Consider the following 13,772-nt stretch of genomic DNA (forward strand, 5'->3'; position numbering starts at 1 on the left):
CACAAGACAGGAGGATAAGAAATAAGGAACAATGGATCTGCAAAACAATTAGCATATACATTAAAAAGTTCCAACAATATGTTGCCTTTAAGAGACTCACTTTAGCCTACAAGAGACATAGACAGACTGAGACTGGAGGGATGGAAAAAAACATTTCAAACAAATGGTAACCAAAAAAGCAGGGGCAACTATATTTATACCAGACAAAAAAGACCTTAAACTAAAAATGATAAAAAGAGACAAAGAGACAAAAAGGTCATTATATAATGATAAATGGGTAAATACATCAAGAAAATGTAACAACTGTAAATATTTATGTGCCCAACTTAGAAGCACCTAAATAAAGCAAAAACATAGCTAAAAAGAGAAATAAACAGTAGTACAGTAATAGTTAAAGTACAGCAAGTTAAACCCAAAGTAAGGAGGAAAAAGGAAACTTTTTAAAAAGCAGAGCAGAGGGGCACCTGGGTGACTCATTCAGTTAAGCATTCGACTTTGGCTCAGGTCATGATAAATATTTTTTAAAAAGCAGAGCAGAAATCAACTAAACAGAAAACAAAATAGATAATACTAATGAATTTAAAAGTTGTTTCTAAAGATCATTGTACTGGATAAACCTCTCACAAGCTGATAATGAAAAATAGAAAGAAGATGCAAATTTAAATGATCAGAAACAAGAGAAAGGACACTACTACACATTCTACATACATTGAAATGTTAATTAGGGAATATTATGAAGAATTTCTGAAAATAAGTTCAACACCTCGATGAAATTGACAAAGTCCTTGAAGGAGACCAGCTACCAAAGGACAGCACAAAACATGTCAGTGACCTGAAAAGTCTGTACCTAATAATGAAACTGAATTCATATTTTTTTAAGTTTGCCAAAAAGAAAACTGAGCAGAGATGGCTTTACTAGCATATTCTTGAAAACATTTAAATAATAATGCAAATCCCATTGAAACTATTCTAGGAAATACCACAGAAGGAACCTTTTCCAATTCATTGATGAGACCAGCATTGCCTTGACACCAAAACCAAAGAAATTACAGGAAAACGACTGAATAGTATCCCTCGTGAATATATATGCAAAAGGCTTTATGAACATCTAGCAAATTGAACCCATCCCAGTAATTCAAGGTAGGTTTACTATTTGGAAGTCCATCAATGTAATTCTCCACGTTAAGAGTCATAAAAAGAAAATACATATAAGCAGCCCAAGTGATTCATAAACTGGATTTGAAAAAATTTAACATTTACTTACAATAAAAAAAAATCAGGAATAAAGGGAAACTTTCTCAATTTGATAAAGGGCATTCACAAATAACCTACAGCTAATATTATACCTAATGGGTAAAAACTGAATGTTTTCCTTCTTAGATAAAGAACAAGATAAGGATATCTGCTCTCATTATTTCCATTCAGCATTATGCTGTAAATCATGGCCAGAGCAAAAAAGAATGAATGAATTAATGAATGAATGAATAGATAAATAAATAAATGGAATACATATTAGAAAGGAAGAATTCAAACTGTCTTCATTCACAGAGGACACATCTATCTATGTAAAAAATCCTAAGGAATTTTCAAAAAGGATCCCAGAAATGAAAAGTGAGTTTAACAAGATCTAGTATACTAGATAAATATTTAAAAACAAGTTACTATGTATTAGCCACAAATAACCACAATTTGAATTTTTAAAAATATCATTTATAGTAGCATTAAACTTAAAATAAAAATGAATATATTTAACAAAATATGCATAAGCCATACTCACAGAAAATTGCAAAATATTGCTGAGACAAACTAAACAAAGGTAGAGCTATATCATTTTCACCATGAGAAGGTTGTTTTATTTTTAAGGTGTGTGTTTTCTCCAAATTGAACTACAGATTCAGTGCATTCCCAAACAAAATGCCAACTAACTTTTGTAACAATTTAAAAGCCAATGCTAAAATTCATATGGAAACCCAAGGGATCCAGAATAGACAAACTAATTTTAGAATGAAGAAGAAAGATGAAAGACTCACACTATCTAATTTCAATGCTTAACTCTAAAGCTAAAGTAAGACAGCTTAGTATTGGCATAATGCATACAGATCAATGAACGTGAAAGCCCAGAAATAAATCCACACATATGTTAACAATCAGTATTCAGCAATGTGCCAAAATAATTCAATTGGAAAAGGATTTTGTTTTCAACAAATTGCATTGGAATGACTGTACCTTTATATTAAAATAAATTAAACCTCACCTCATACAATACCTCAGGATATATCATATACCTAAATTAAAGAGCTAAAAACTTAAAACTTCTACAAGAAAACAGAAAAAAAAAAAAAGACTGGGAAACTTTGGTTTGGCAGAGATTTCTGAAATAAGACATGAAAACCATGAAATATACAAGAGTTAATGAGTTATACTTCATCTAAATTAAAAACTTTACTTTTCAATTAAGGAAATGGCAGACTAGACAGATAAGTGTTTGCAAAATGCATACACTTTCAAAAGTTACTTGTATTCAGAATCCATAAAGACCTCTGACAACTCAAAAATAGTAAAACAAATAATTACAAAAACTGGGAAACAGACTTGAATACTCTACACTCTTATTGGCAGGTGGCAAATAAGCATATGAGAATATGCTCAATGTCACTAGTCATTAGAGAAATGCAAATAAAACTACAATGAGATATCATACCCATTCATTAAATATGGCTAATATTTAAAATACTGACAACATCAAATGCTATAAGGTGAGGCAATTGAAAGTATTCTACATTGTTGATGAGAATGAGTAACAAGACAAGCAATTTGGAAAGCAGTCGGACAGTTTCTTATCAATTGAAACACACACTTAACATAAGACCTAGCAATTCCACATCTAGGTATTTACTTAAGAGAAATGTAAATATACTGAACGCATGTACACAAAGACTTGGGTGTGCATGTGCGGAGCAGTTTTATTTCCAGTACCAGCAACTCGAGTAATCTCAAATGGCCATCAACTTGTGGATAGAAAAAGTCTGCATCCATAATGGGATTATTCAATCATCAATAAAAAGGCACAAACTAATGATGCTTTCAGCAATATGGATAAATCTCAAAAACATAATGCTAAGTTGAAAAAAATCTAGACACAAAAGACTACCTACTACATGATACTGTTAGTTTAAATTTTTAGAAAAGGCAAAACTATAGTGAAAAGAAAAGGGGGGGGGGAGAAAACAGTGATTGTCAGAGATCAGGAGTTGGTAGAAGGGCAGGGACCAGGGAATGATGAAATATTCTATAACATCATAGCAATGGTGGTGACGTAACACTTTACATTTGTCAAAACTCACTGAATTCAAACTTTCTTTTTTTTTTTTAGGTTTTTATTTATTTTGAGAGAGAGGGAAATGGAGAGGGAAGGTATGTGCATGAGCAGAGGCGGGGCAGAGAGAGAAAGAAAAATCCCAAGCAAACTCCACAGTCAGTATAGAGCCCCACACGGGGCTTGATCTTACAACTGTGAGAGCACGACCTGAGCCAAAATCAAGAGTTGGATGCTTAACTGACTGAGCCACCCAGTGGCTGAATTCAGATCCCCTGAATTCACACTGTAAATTCATGAAGTTTATTATGGATGAATTATATCTCAAGAAAGCTAACAAAAATAATTGTCTTTATCCATAAGTCCCAGAATCTGTGTGTATATGCATGTGTGTGTGTATAAAACAAACTGAATCTCAGAAGTAAAAACAGGATATTTGAAATTCCATTACCAGGTGTTTAGACCCTGCTATAAATTCAAAAACTGTCTTCCAAAGTTGCTAATTAGAAATATTTGAGGTCATTATGCATTGTTAGAAATTCAGAACTTTATCTCCTAAGCAAAATTAATTCTACTTGTTTTTTAATTCTGTTAAAGCTGTGTGAGATACACAAAAACAGAGTGAAGGAGAAACGAACTAAAATTCTCAGTGAAAACTATGTGTTAAGTCTTTCAATGTATTTACCACCTCATTTAATCTTCCCAAGAACTCTGAAAGTCAGGCTCAGCTATCATCTCAGGGATATCCAGCGGCTATAGACATGGAAGTGATTCAAGTTCAAAGTCAATGTGACTCCAAACTATTCCATCTAGCCCTTATTTTCACACACACACACACACACGCACACAATTTATTGTCCAGTTAGCTAACATACAATGCATACAGTGCAGTTTTGGCTTCAGGAGTAGATTTCCATATTCATCACTTACATACAACACCCAGGGCTCATCCCAACAAATGCCTTCCTTAATACCCATCACCCATTTTCCCCTCCCCCCTCCGACTAACCCTCAGTTTCAGAGACATCACCACAAGTTTCAGCCCTTACTTTCTAAATGCAGGAAGATGGAGTTTTATTACAAGTTCATGTAAGATCTGACAGATACATCTACATTTAGAGAATTTCCAAATGCCCCCAAGCAAAGAGCAGGCTTTTCTATGTTCCATTTTCCAAGCATTATGTTGGCCACTTTGTCATATCTCATTTAAGCCTTTTCACAATCCAATGGGTTAAGCATTGTTATTCCAGTCATTTTGCAGGTGAAAATAGTGATGCTTTTATCTTATACCAAACACTGTGTTCTTTCAACATCAGTCACTGTTCACTTTCATAACTGATCCTCAGTAGATTTAGGGTCTATAATTTCTCATGAGAACCAGCAACCACTGGTTTCTGTGACTACAGGTCCAACACTTAAAAACCAAGTGCATATCCAACACCATGATTCCTCTGTATTGAGCCCTCCCCATGTTCCCAATCAGGATTCTGCCATGCATGTCTCTTGCCTATGTTTATTTTAAAGCCAGCTCTTCCTTCTTTTTGTTTTTAATGTTTTCTACTGAACGCTAGCATTAATTGCCGGTACTGTGCCACGGATAGAATTTCCTACCTATCTGAAACTCTTCCTCTTCCCTTAGTTCCAGGGCTCCTGCAGGTGGGTAAGAGTGGAACTCCATTTAACGCAATGGCTAAGTCCTAAAGTCAGGGCATGAGAAAATAATTTGCATAATATCAAAATATCTCTTGGAAAATTCTTCGGAAGGGGTAACATTGCAAGCAAATGTACAACTTTCTAATAAATCCTCCCAGCTATCTGTGGAAAAGAAATCACCACTTCCTTGATTGACTTGTACATACAGTAGTTGCTTCCATTAAGGGGTCATTTGACACATAAACACATATCTTTATATTTAATGAGTGCAGCAATATTCTTTAAGAAAGTTACATGGGATTTTTCTTCCTTCTTTAGCTCACTGAGTAGAATGATAACTGGAATCACCTGCAATTATTGTTATCTTTTGTCCTCTGTCTCCCTCCCTCTTTTCATTTTAAACTTTAAACAGCAATAATGGCTGAGTTTGCCCACATTGAGTGTGTTTATAATGAAATGCCCCTACATAGACATGTAAAGAGCACAGTAAAACCTTGGTCTCTGAGATAATTTGTTCCGGAAATATGCTTGTAATCCAAAGAACTTGTATATCAAAGCAAATTTCCCCAGAAGAAATAATGGAGACTCAGATGATTCATTCCACAACCCAAACTATTCATATAAAAATGATTACAATATTGTACTATAATATAAAATAAAGAAAATCCAAAGTACAAAGAAAAATAAATTAACCTGCACTTATCTTTGAAAACCTTTGTGGCTGGTGTGAGGGAGACAAGAGAAAGGAGTGTTATTGTGTAGGAGGGCTTTCACTATTACTAATGGAATCACTGCTACATATTGGCTCAATGGAATCTTTTTCTGCATGGAGGCCATTGTATACACTCGCATAGATCCTGACTACAGTACAGTATTAATAAGCTCTTGTCATATACTGTATTTAATGTAACTGGCAATAAGGCAGCAGAGGAAAGGGTATATATCTGCAGGCAGCCTGACCCAGAATGAAGCAAAGCATTCCTAAGCTTACTCTTGTATGGAAAAACCAGAGGAACATCCATGGGTGCTTTGAAGTGACCAAAAATATACTAATGCCAGTTGTGGACACCTTCCAACATTCTGAAAAATCTGCCAAACACCACGACCTGAGACCAAGCATCAGAGCATGGAAGACAATCACTCACAATCCCTCAGAGAGAAGGAGAGAGAGACAGAGAGGGAGAGGGAGAGAGGGAGAGAGGGAGAGGGAGAGGGAGAGAGGGAGAGGGGGAGAGGGGGAGAGGGAGAGAGGGAGAGAGAGAGGGAGAGGGAGAGGGAGAGAGGGAGAGGGAGGGAGAGAGGGAGGGAGGGAGGGAGGGAGAGAGAGAGAGAGAGAGAGAGAGAAGAATCATTTGGCTCATTGTAATCATGTGACGTTCACCATCACGTACTACTCATATTGCAGACATCACTCATTTACCAAGTTAAAATTTATTAGAAATGTTTGTTCATCTTGCAGAACACTCACAGAACAAATAACTTGTGATCTAAGGTTTTACTGTATATTGTAAAATCCCTGGTTAGTGTGCAGCCCAACATGTTGGTTTTATGGAAGACCGGTGTGTTTCTTTTGCCCATCTCTGTGCAACAGTTTTCCAAAGGACTGGAGTTCATCATGATTGAGATCACTATGTCTAAGACTTACCAGCAAACTATTATTCCAGCCTCTCCTTCCCACACTCTGGGACAAGAGTGAGTGATATCACCACCTCATGGATAAACCCCTGATCCCCTTGAGGCATGATTCGGGGACCTACGGTCTCATGTTCCTCATTCATAAAGCAGTAGGAGATAAACCACTGATGATTAATTTTGGTTAAATAAAAATACATCTATTTTAAGCGTGTATTAAAGACTTATTCATTTTCCCCAAACTTTTGGGTCTTTCTTGAAATCATCGTCAGGTTTCTCCAAAGTCCGAGCCCCTCTCACTCTTTAAAGCATTCCTCCCCCCAACCCTTTGAAGGCAATTTAATCCATGTGTTTCTGATTGGCTTTCTCTTAAAACATCAGGGTATTTTTTTTTCCTAAGTGGTATATGGTATCCAAGAAACCTTAAAATATGCTTCCACAGAAGGTTTGTTTTGTTTTCCCTGTTTGAAACCTGGAAATTATTCTTAGCCAAATAAAAACTTACTTAGGCACCAAGAGGTTTGAGCTCAGGTTGAAACATCCACATCCATGAATTTTGAATAGGTCCTAAACTTGGCACAATCTGTTCTGTAACTGGCCCATATAGCCATTAGTTAGAAAAGACAGTCCCTTGATTAAATGAATTGTGATCTCTAAATAAAATGAAAATGTTGACCAGCGCAGCTAATGATAAAACAATGACTGTCATCACATGGAAAAGGGAAAGATCCAAACTCCTTCTCAGAAGTTTTGTATCAGCTATGGGTGTTATTTAAGAAGCATACAGGCCACTTGCTTTGTTCCCAGAAACCAAATACTAGAACTTCAGAGGATTCACCTAAGCCCTTTGTCAAATATTCATGATCATAAAATTCCAGAAAATGGGGCTGGGAGCTTCTAAGTTCATTAGATGCAATCCCATGGTGTTATATAGAATGATTCTCACATCGATTCTATCACCCTGCTTAGTTTCCTGTGAATTCAACAATGAACTCTAGAAGAGCTATGTGTGCAAAGGAGAAAATTCTTCTTTCAGTGTTCTTCCCTGCAGTCTCAAGCATAATGTACATTTTCCTAGTTGTACCCAACAAGCTGGTTGTGACCACCTTCACCATCCACTCTCTCAAAAAACAAGGCTTGCTGGTACCAAGCTGTATGGAAATGGAAAAGTTTTAAGCCAAGCTAAATCACTAATGCTGTGTCAGTTTCCCATTGCTATAATATCCCCGAATCCACCATTCTAGCAGTATTAAGGCCCTTAATCACATCTGATAAGTATAGAAGCCAAACCAATGGGTATAAAAATGGATATAGCATTTTCCTGAAACGCACTCAACAGGGTAGAGCTTTCTTCTGAGAACCTCTGATAGGTGGTCAATGCACTGCTTCATGACAGAAAATCAGCACCTCTCACCAAATACCAACCCCCTCTACTTGTTTCCTGGTACATGGCTTACTCCCCATCATATGATTAAATCGCATTTGGCTACCTGACGTTTCTTCAAATATGCCTTGTGTTTTCCATGACTCTACTTACTGTTTGTATAACCTGGAATACCTTTCCCTGCCTCTCTGCCTATTTAATCCCTACTCATCCTTCAAGGACCCACTTACATACTACATTCTTTACTCCACGGCCACACACAGCTGTAATCAGAATTCATCACCCTCTACACTCCAACACTATGGTTTTTAATGCTGTTATCAGTAGCATCTAATTAGTACCATAGCTAGGACTTTGCAGGTCTACCCTCTCTACTAAAATATGAACCCCTTGATTTTTTGGAATGTCTTATTCATCTAAAACTTTCCAACAACTATCATTAAAAAGGCTTTAAATAATATGTGTTTAGTTAATACTCATTTAGGCATAAGCCATGTATTGGATTCCATACAATGCACTGTAAAAAAATAGGATTCTTGACCATTACATTCCATAATACATTACAAAAACATAGACCTTTAAATAATTTGTTACCTAAGATTAACAACTTTTTTTCTATAAGAATCCAGATAATAAATATTTTAGGCTTTTCAGACTACATACGGTCCCAGTCACATATTCTTTGTTTACATTTAAAATCCTTTAAAAATGTAAACAACATTCTTAGCTTGCAGGTTGTACAAAAACAAGCCAAGAGCCGGATTTGGCCAAAAGCTGTAGTTTACCACCCCTGATCTAAGCACCACCCAATAGAACTTTTTGTGATGATGGAAATATTTTCTGCACTGTTCAGTATGTAGCCACTAGCCATATATGGCTATTGAGCATGTGGAATTACGGCCAGTCAGAGAAACAAAATTTTATACTTTATCTCATTTTAATTAATTTTAATAGTCATATGTGGGTATTGGTTTGCCTACATAAGTAAATAATTTAAAGATTATTCAAACTACCAATGCCCTGGTCAATAGTATGACCAGACTATTTTGGAAATGGACCATCAGCAACTAGAAAATCTATGACAATGGGTCTCTTTTTATTCAATATGACACAAGATACCAGGAAGTACTCAAAGTTGCCCAAGTGTTATGAAAGAAAATCTCCATTTGTGCAATTCAGATCAAGTAAAAGATTTTCAGAGCTGGTGGTTACATGAAGTTGCTTCAATTGGTGGATTCAGAACATCAAGTTTAATCCTTGCTACCTACAAGGAGCCCCAAAACTGATAAACTCAAAGGAAATTATTTTATCTGCTGACCAATCTGTTTGCGATTCCTTCAAGATTTTTAAATGACCCTACCCCCTATCATTGTTCCTAATAATCTACTGAGGCCCCAGTCCCTTTAAGAATGCACAGGTTCAAGTGGCCAATGAGGACCATGCAGTTTGCCTCCACCTAGCTGAAGGAATTGGCTAATGGTGCTAGGAGAATGATGGGTCATGTGATGATAAGCTGAACAAGGAGGGGGTCAGACAAAACAGGAAGGCGTTGATGGATGGTAAAAAAAAAAAAAAAAAAGCCAGTGGATCAAGGAATTCGTGGGTCTCCCTGGTCAGAAAACTGTGGCAGAGAGAAAATTAGAGCACATAAGCTGGAAGTACAGGAAATAGTAGATGGAGTGAGAGGATTTTGAAATTGAGACTTTAGAATTGGAGCAGTTACTGGTGATGACAAGGTCTCAGATGAAACTTGGCTGCAGAATGGTGGAAAATAATGTGTTGTTGGAAATGAGGAAGTAAGGGATTGAGAGGCCAGAGTGTTAGATGGGTCATCTGTTCTACATGCTGAAGTCATGAAAAATGATGATAGAAGTAGGGCGAGGAGCCAAAGTTTTCAAGGAACTAGGGATGGAAGTTGGGTGGCATGACCCAGGGGTAAACAGGTGGCAGCAACAATAAGGGGTAGTAGGTGGTATATCCAGGTGGCATCACACCATGTGCCCTCAAATCCATTTGCATTCACTGCTACCTCCTGGGCAAAATCTAGTGCTGGAACATAGGATCAGCTGTGTTGAGAGCTCTACCAATGAACAGTCTCTGTCTAACTTGGCTTATCGTGGGTCAAGACCACTTACTGTTATAGCCTTCAAATACAAAAGGCCAATTAGAACCTCCCAATTTTTTGCCCAGTCCACCAAAGTCACCCATCTTGAGTACCTGCTGAAGTTGGAGACCTACACGGCTCTCCTTTTGAGAAGGACCCCGGTAAGAACTTAGAGCCGTCAGGGGTCTCTAGAAAAAGAGGAAACAGAACCAATAGAGAGTGTAGGTGTATACAGAGAGAAGTTTATTTCAAGGAATGAGCAACTCCTCAGAACCTGCAGGGTAGGCTGGCCAGCTAAAGGCCCAGGGAAGACTTGATGCTGCTGTTCAAGTCTGAAGCCAGTCTGATGACGAGTTTCCTCGAGTTTCCTCTTCCTCAGAAGTCAGTCCTTTCCTTAACACCTTCAACTGTTTGGAGGAGGCCCACACTCATTATGGAGGGTAATCTGTTTTACTCAGAGTCTACTGATTTCCATGGTAATTTCATCTAAAAAAATACTGTCACAGAAACACTAAAGACTGAGAATGGAAAACTGATAAACTTACAGAGGATTTTAATTTAAATATGTACTGCATCCAACAAACTGTTTGCTAACACAGAAGTTATCATTCCTTGCCCCCAGGCAAAATTGGCCAATCCTTTGCATAAGGATGTGATGAAATATTCTGTAGTGCTTGCTAGTGTCATCTTTTTATGGAGTCACCATTTCTTCTGCTTTCCCTTCTTTCTTTCTCAAGGAAGTTTGACTTTCTCATTACGTGACTTAGTCCCTGGGGTTTATTTCATGAAAAGTAAGTGTGCTTTTCCCTTCACAGCATATGTGCACCCACCAGGAGACATAGATAATCTACATATCTCTAAAGAAAAGTCTCGGAAAGTACTTGTGAATTCTGCATCTCCCACACCTGCCTTGTTTTCAGAAAGTTTGTAGTGTTCTCTCACACACACAGAATATGCTCACTACTCCTAAACTGAAGAGTTGTACTCTTATGGGGCATCTGAGTGACTCAGTCAGTTAAGTGTCCAACTCTTGGTTTCGGCTCAGGTCATGATCTCACAGTTTCATGAGTTCAAGCCCCGCATCAGGCTCTACACAGGTAAGTGCAGAGAGTGTTTGAGATTCTCTCTCTCCCACTCTCTCTGTCTCTCTCAAAATAAATAAACTTAAAAAAATTGTACTCTTATGTATTATATCTTATTGACTACAGGCAATTGATTATTGCTTTGTTAGAAGCCTATTACAACACACAGTACTTGGCATCTAGTGGCATCTTTCATTCTTGTTGTTGGAATATTTGAAATATGAAATAGTTGAATATGAACAGTTGAATCAAATATGAATAGTTGAAATTTGAAATCAAATTTGAAAACAAATTTCTGGACAGACCATCTTCGTCTACAAAGGGCATAGTACCTACTGCCTGAGTTGCAATATGTCTGTCTATTTAAAAATTAATTTATTGGGGCACCTGGGTGGCTCAGTTGGTTAAGCATCCAACTCTTGGTTTCGTCTCAGGTCATGATCTTACAGTTTTGTGATTTCAAGCCTCACATAGGGTTGTGTGTTAATAGTGTAGAGCCTGCTTTGGATTTCTCTCTCTCTCCCTCTCCCACTCTCCCCCTCTTCCTGCCCCTCCCCTATTCACACTGTCTCTGTGTCTCTCAAAATAAATAAAAAATAAAAATAAAAAAATAAAAATGAATTTATTGTCTTACTCCTATAACTAATAAGGTGCTTCTAAGTGGCAACTTCAAGGGACCCAAAAGAAAGAAAAAGAGAGAGAGACCATCTCTTTTTATCCCAGAAACCTTCCCATTAATATTCTTCATACAATTCCACATGTGTTAAATAATTTCTCACCTTCATTATATAGAAATGTGGAGCAACTTTACCACCCAAGGAGGCTATCTTATGGGAAAGAGTCTATCTTTGATTGATAGACCAAGCTCAAATGGGAGTGTAAGGGTGAATAGCGCATGTAGGCCATCTGTGGGAAAAAAAAGAAACCAATACCTTTCAGGCTCAATGGCCAATAATCACAGGAAGTTGGAGTGGTCCTCGAATTATGAGGACACAATCAAGTTCAAGTGAACCTCATCAATGTGTAGATGGAAAACTGGTTAGGTAATTGGACAAGGAGTCGAATTCTTTTTATCCCACATCCTGCAGAGAATCCTAGTTATAAAAGAACATAAATGTCTGCCATGGCTCTCATCCTGGGAAGATGTAATTTTGCCAAAATTTACCTTATTTTCCCCAGCTTTATCTTTCCTTCTATTTATCTCCAAAGTTGTAACCACAGTAAGAATAAAGCATTCATTTGAGCTTGTGGGACTTCCTCTATATGACAAAGTTCAAGAGTTTCACTTAGGCAAGTTATTAATTGACGTAACACTTTCAATTTTGTTGTACTGCAATGGCTTAATGTTCCCAGGGATTAGGGAAGCCATAAGGACAACTTCTTGGGAATTTCCCATTCAACTAAGCTAGTGCTAGTAAGTACCAAGGAACCAGAGAGAAAGCAATGTGGCCAGGGGAACATGGGTGGCTCAGTTGGTTAAGTGTCTGACTCTCGATCTCTGCTCAGGTCTTGATCTAAAGGTTGTAAGTTCAAGCTCCTACAGTGGACTTGAGCCTGCTTAAAAAATGCATTTTGTCCAAGGCAAGGCCCACTATATTTACCTCTAATACTCACATTTATCTAACACAATTCAAACTGAATACAAAATTCTCCCCTCGTCTTTCCCTTTCTTTTCATAATTGAAATATACCAAGATAAGAAAACTTAAAACCAGTACTGTTTTCTACAAGTCGATCATTAGCAAATGAATGGGGGAAAAAAAGAAAAGAAAAAAAAAGATACATTTCACCACCATTTAAGGACAGAGGAAAAGAAAATATTTTCTATTCAGCTATTTAACTGTTTTTTTTCCCAAGAATGAAAAAATTATAAGATTCTGAGCTATATTGGCATTGGAGGAGGATTTCTTAATATGGGGGTCTAAGGAGTCCTGGAAATCTGTGGAAAGAAAAAATGCAAATGGCCTATGAACTTAAGAAAACATTACATGTTCATTTTTGTTAACCTATAACTAAAATCTAGCATTTCCTTCAACTATAAATGCAGGCAACAAACCACAGTAGTATTAAGAGTGCCTGGGACACACATCTTTATATCATATTACATTTGTTGTTAAGCATTTCAAAATATCATTAATACTTGTCACTATTTCAAAATTTCAGTAATTATTAAACTCAGCCTTAGACTGATATTGTTTTAATGTATTAATAAACACACATTTCTGTATCAAAATTCTTATTAATTTTATACCTATGTTGAATTTGTAATTAGTTTCCTTTGTAACCATGTATGTCTTATGTATTCAAAAGCATTAAAAGAAGGTGGCCATCTATATTGTCCAATTTTGAGGCTCAAGACTGCTTAAAAATATGCTTCTTAATGGTTTTAATAATTTCTTTTTGAACTTCAGAGAAATATTTTAGAAACTACTATCTCTCCCACTATAACATCATTAACACGTTTCTGTTTCCTTTAACCCTCCCTGCTCTCCCTGTACAGAACACCTATTACACCAGGGTTTAACTGTTTCACTCTATTTTCCAGTTATATTTGGTCAAGTTACTAAGTTGTAGCTCTCTATCTGGGTTTGTATTAATTTTA

This window comes from Lynx canadensis, chromosome D4, assembly GCF_007474595.2.
Source record: "Lynx canadensis isolate LIC74 chromosome D4, mLynCan4.pri.v2, whole genome shotgun sequence".
NCBI lineage: Eukaryota > Metazoa > Chordata > Mammalia > Carnivora > Felidae > Lynx > Lynx canadensis.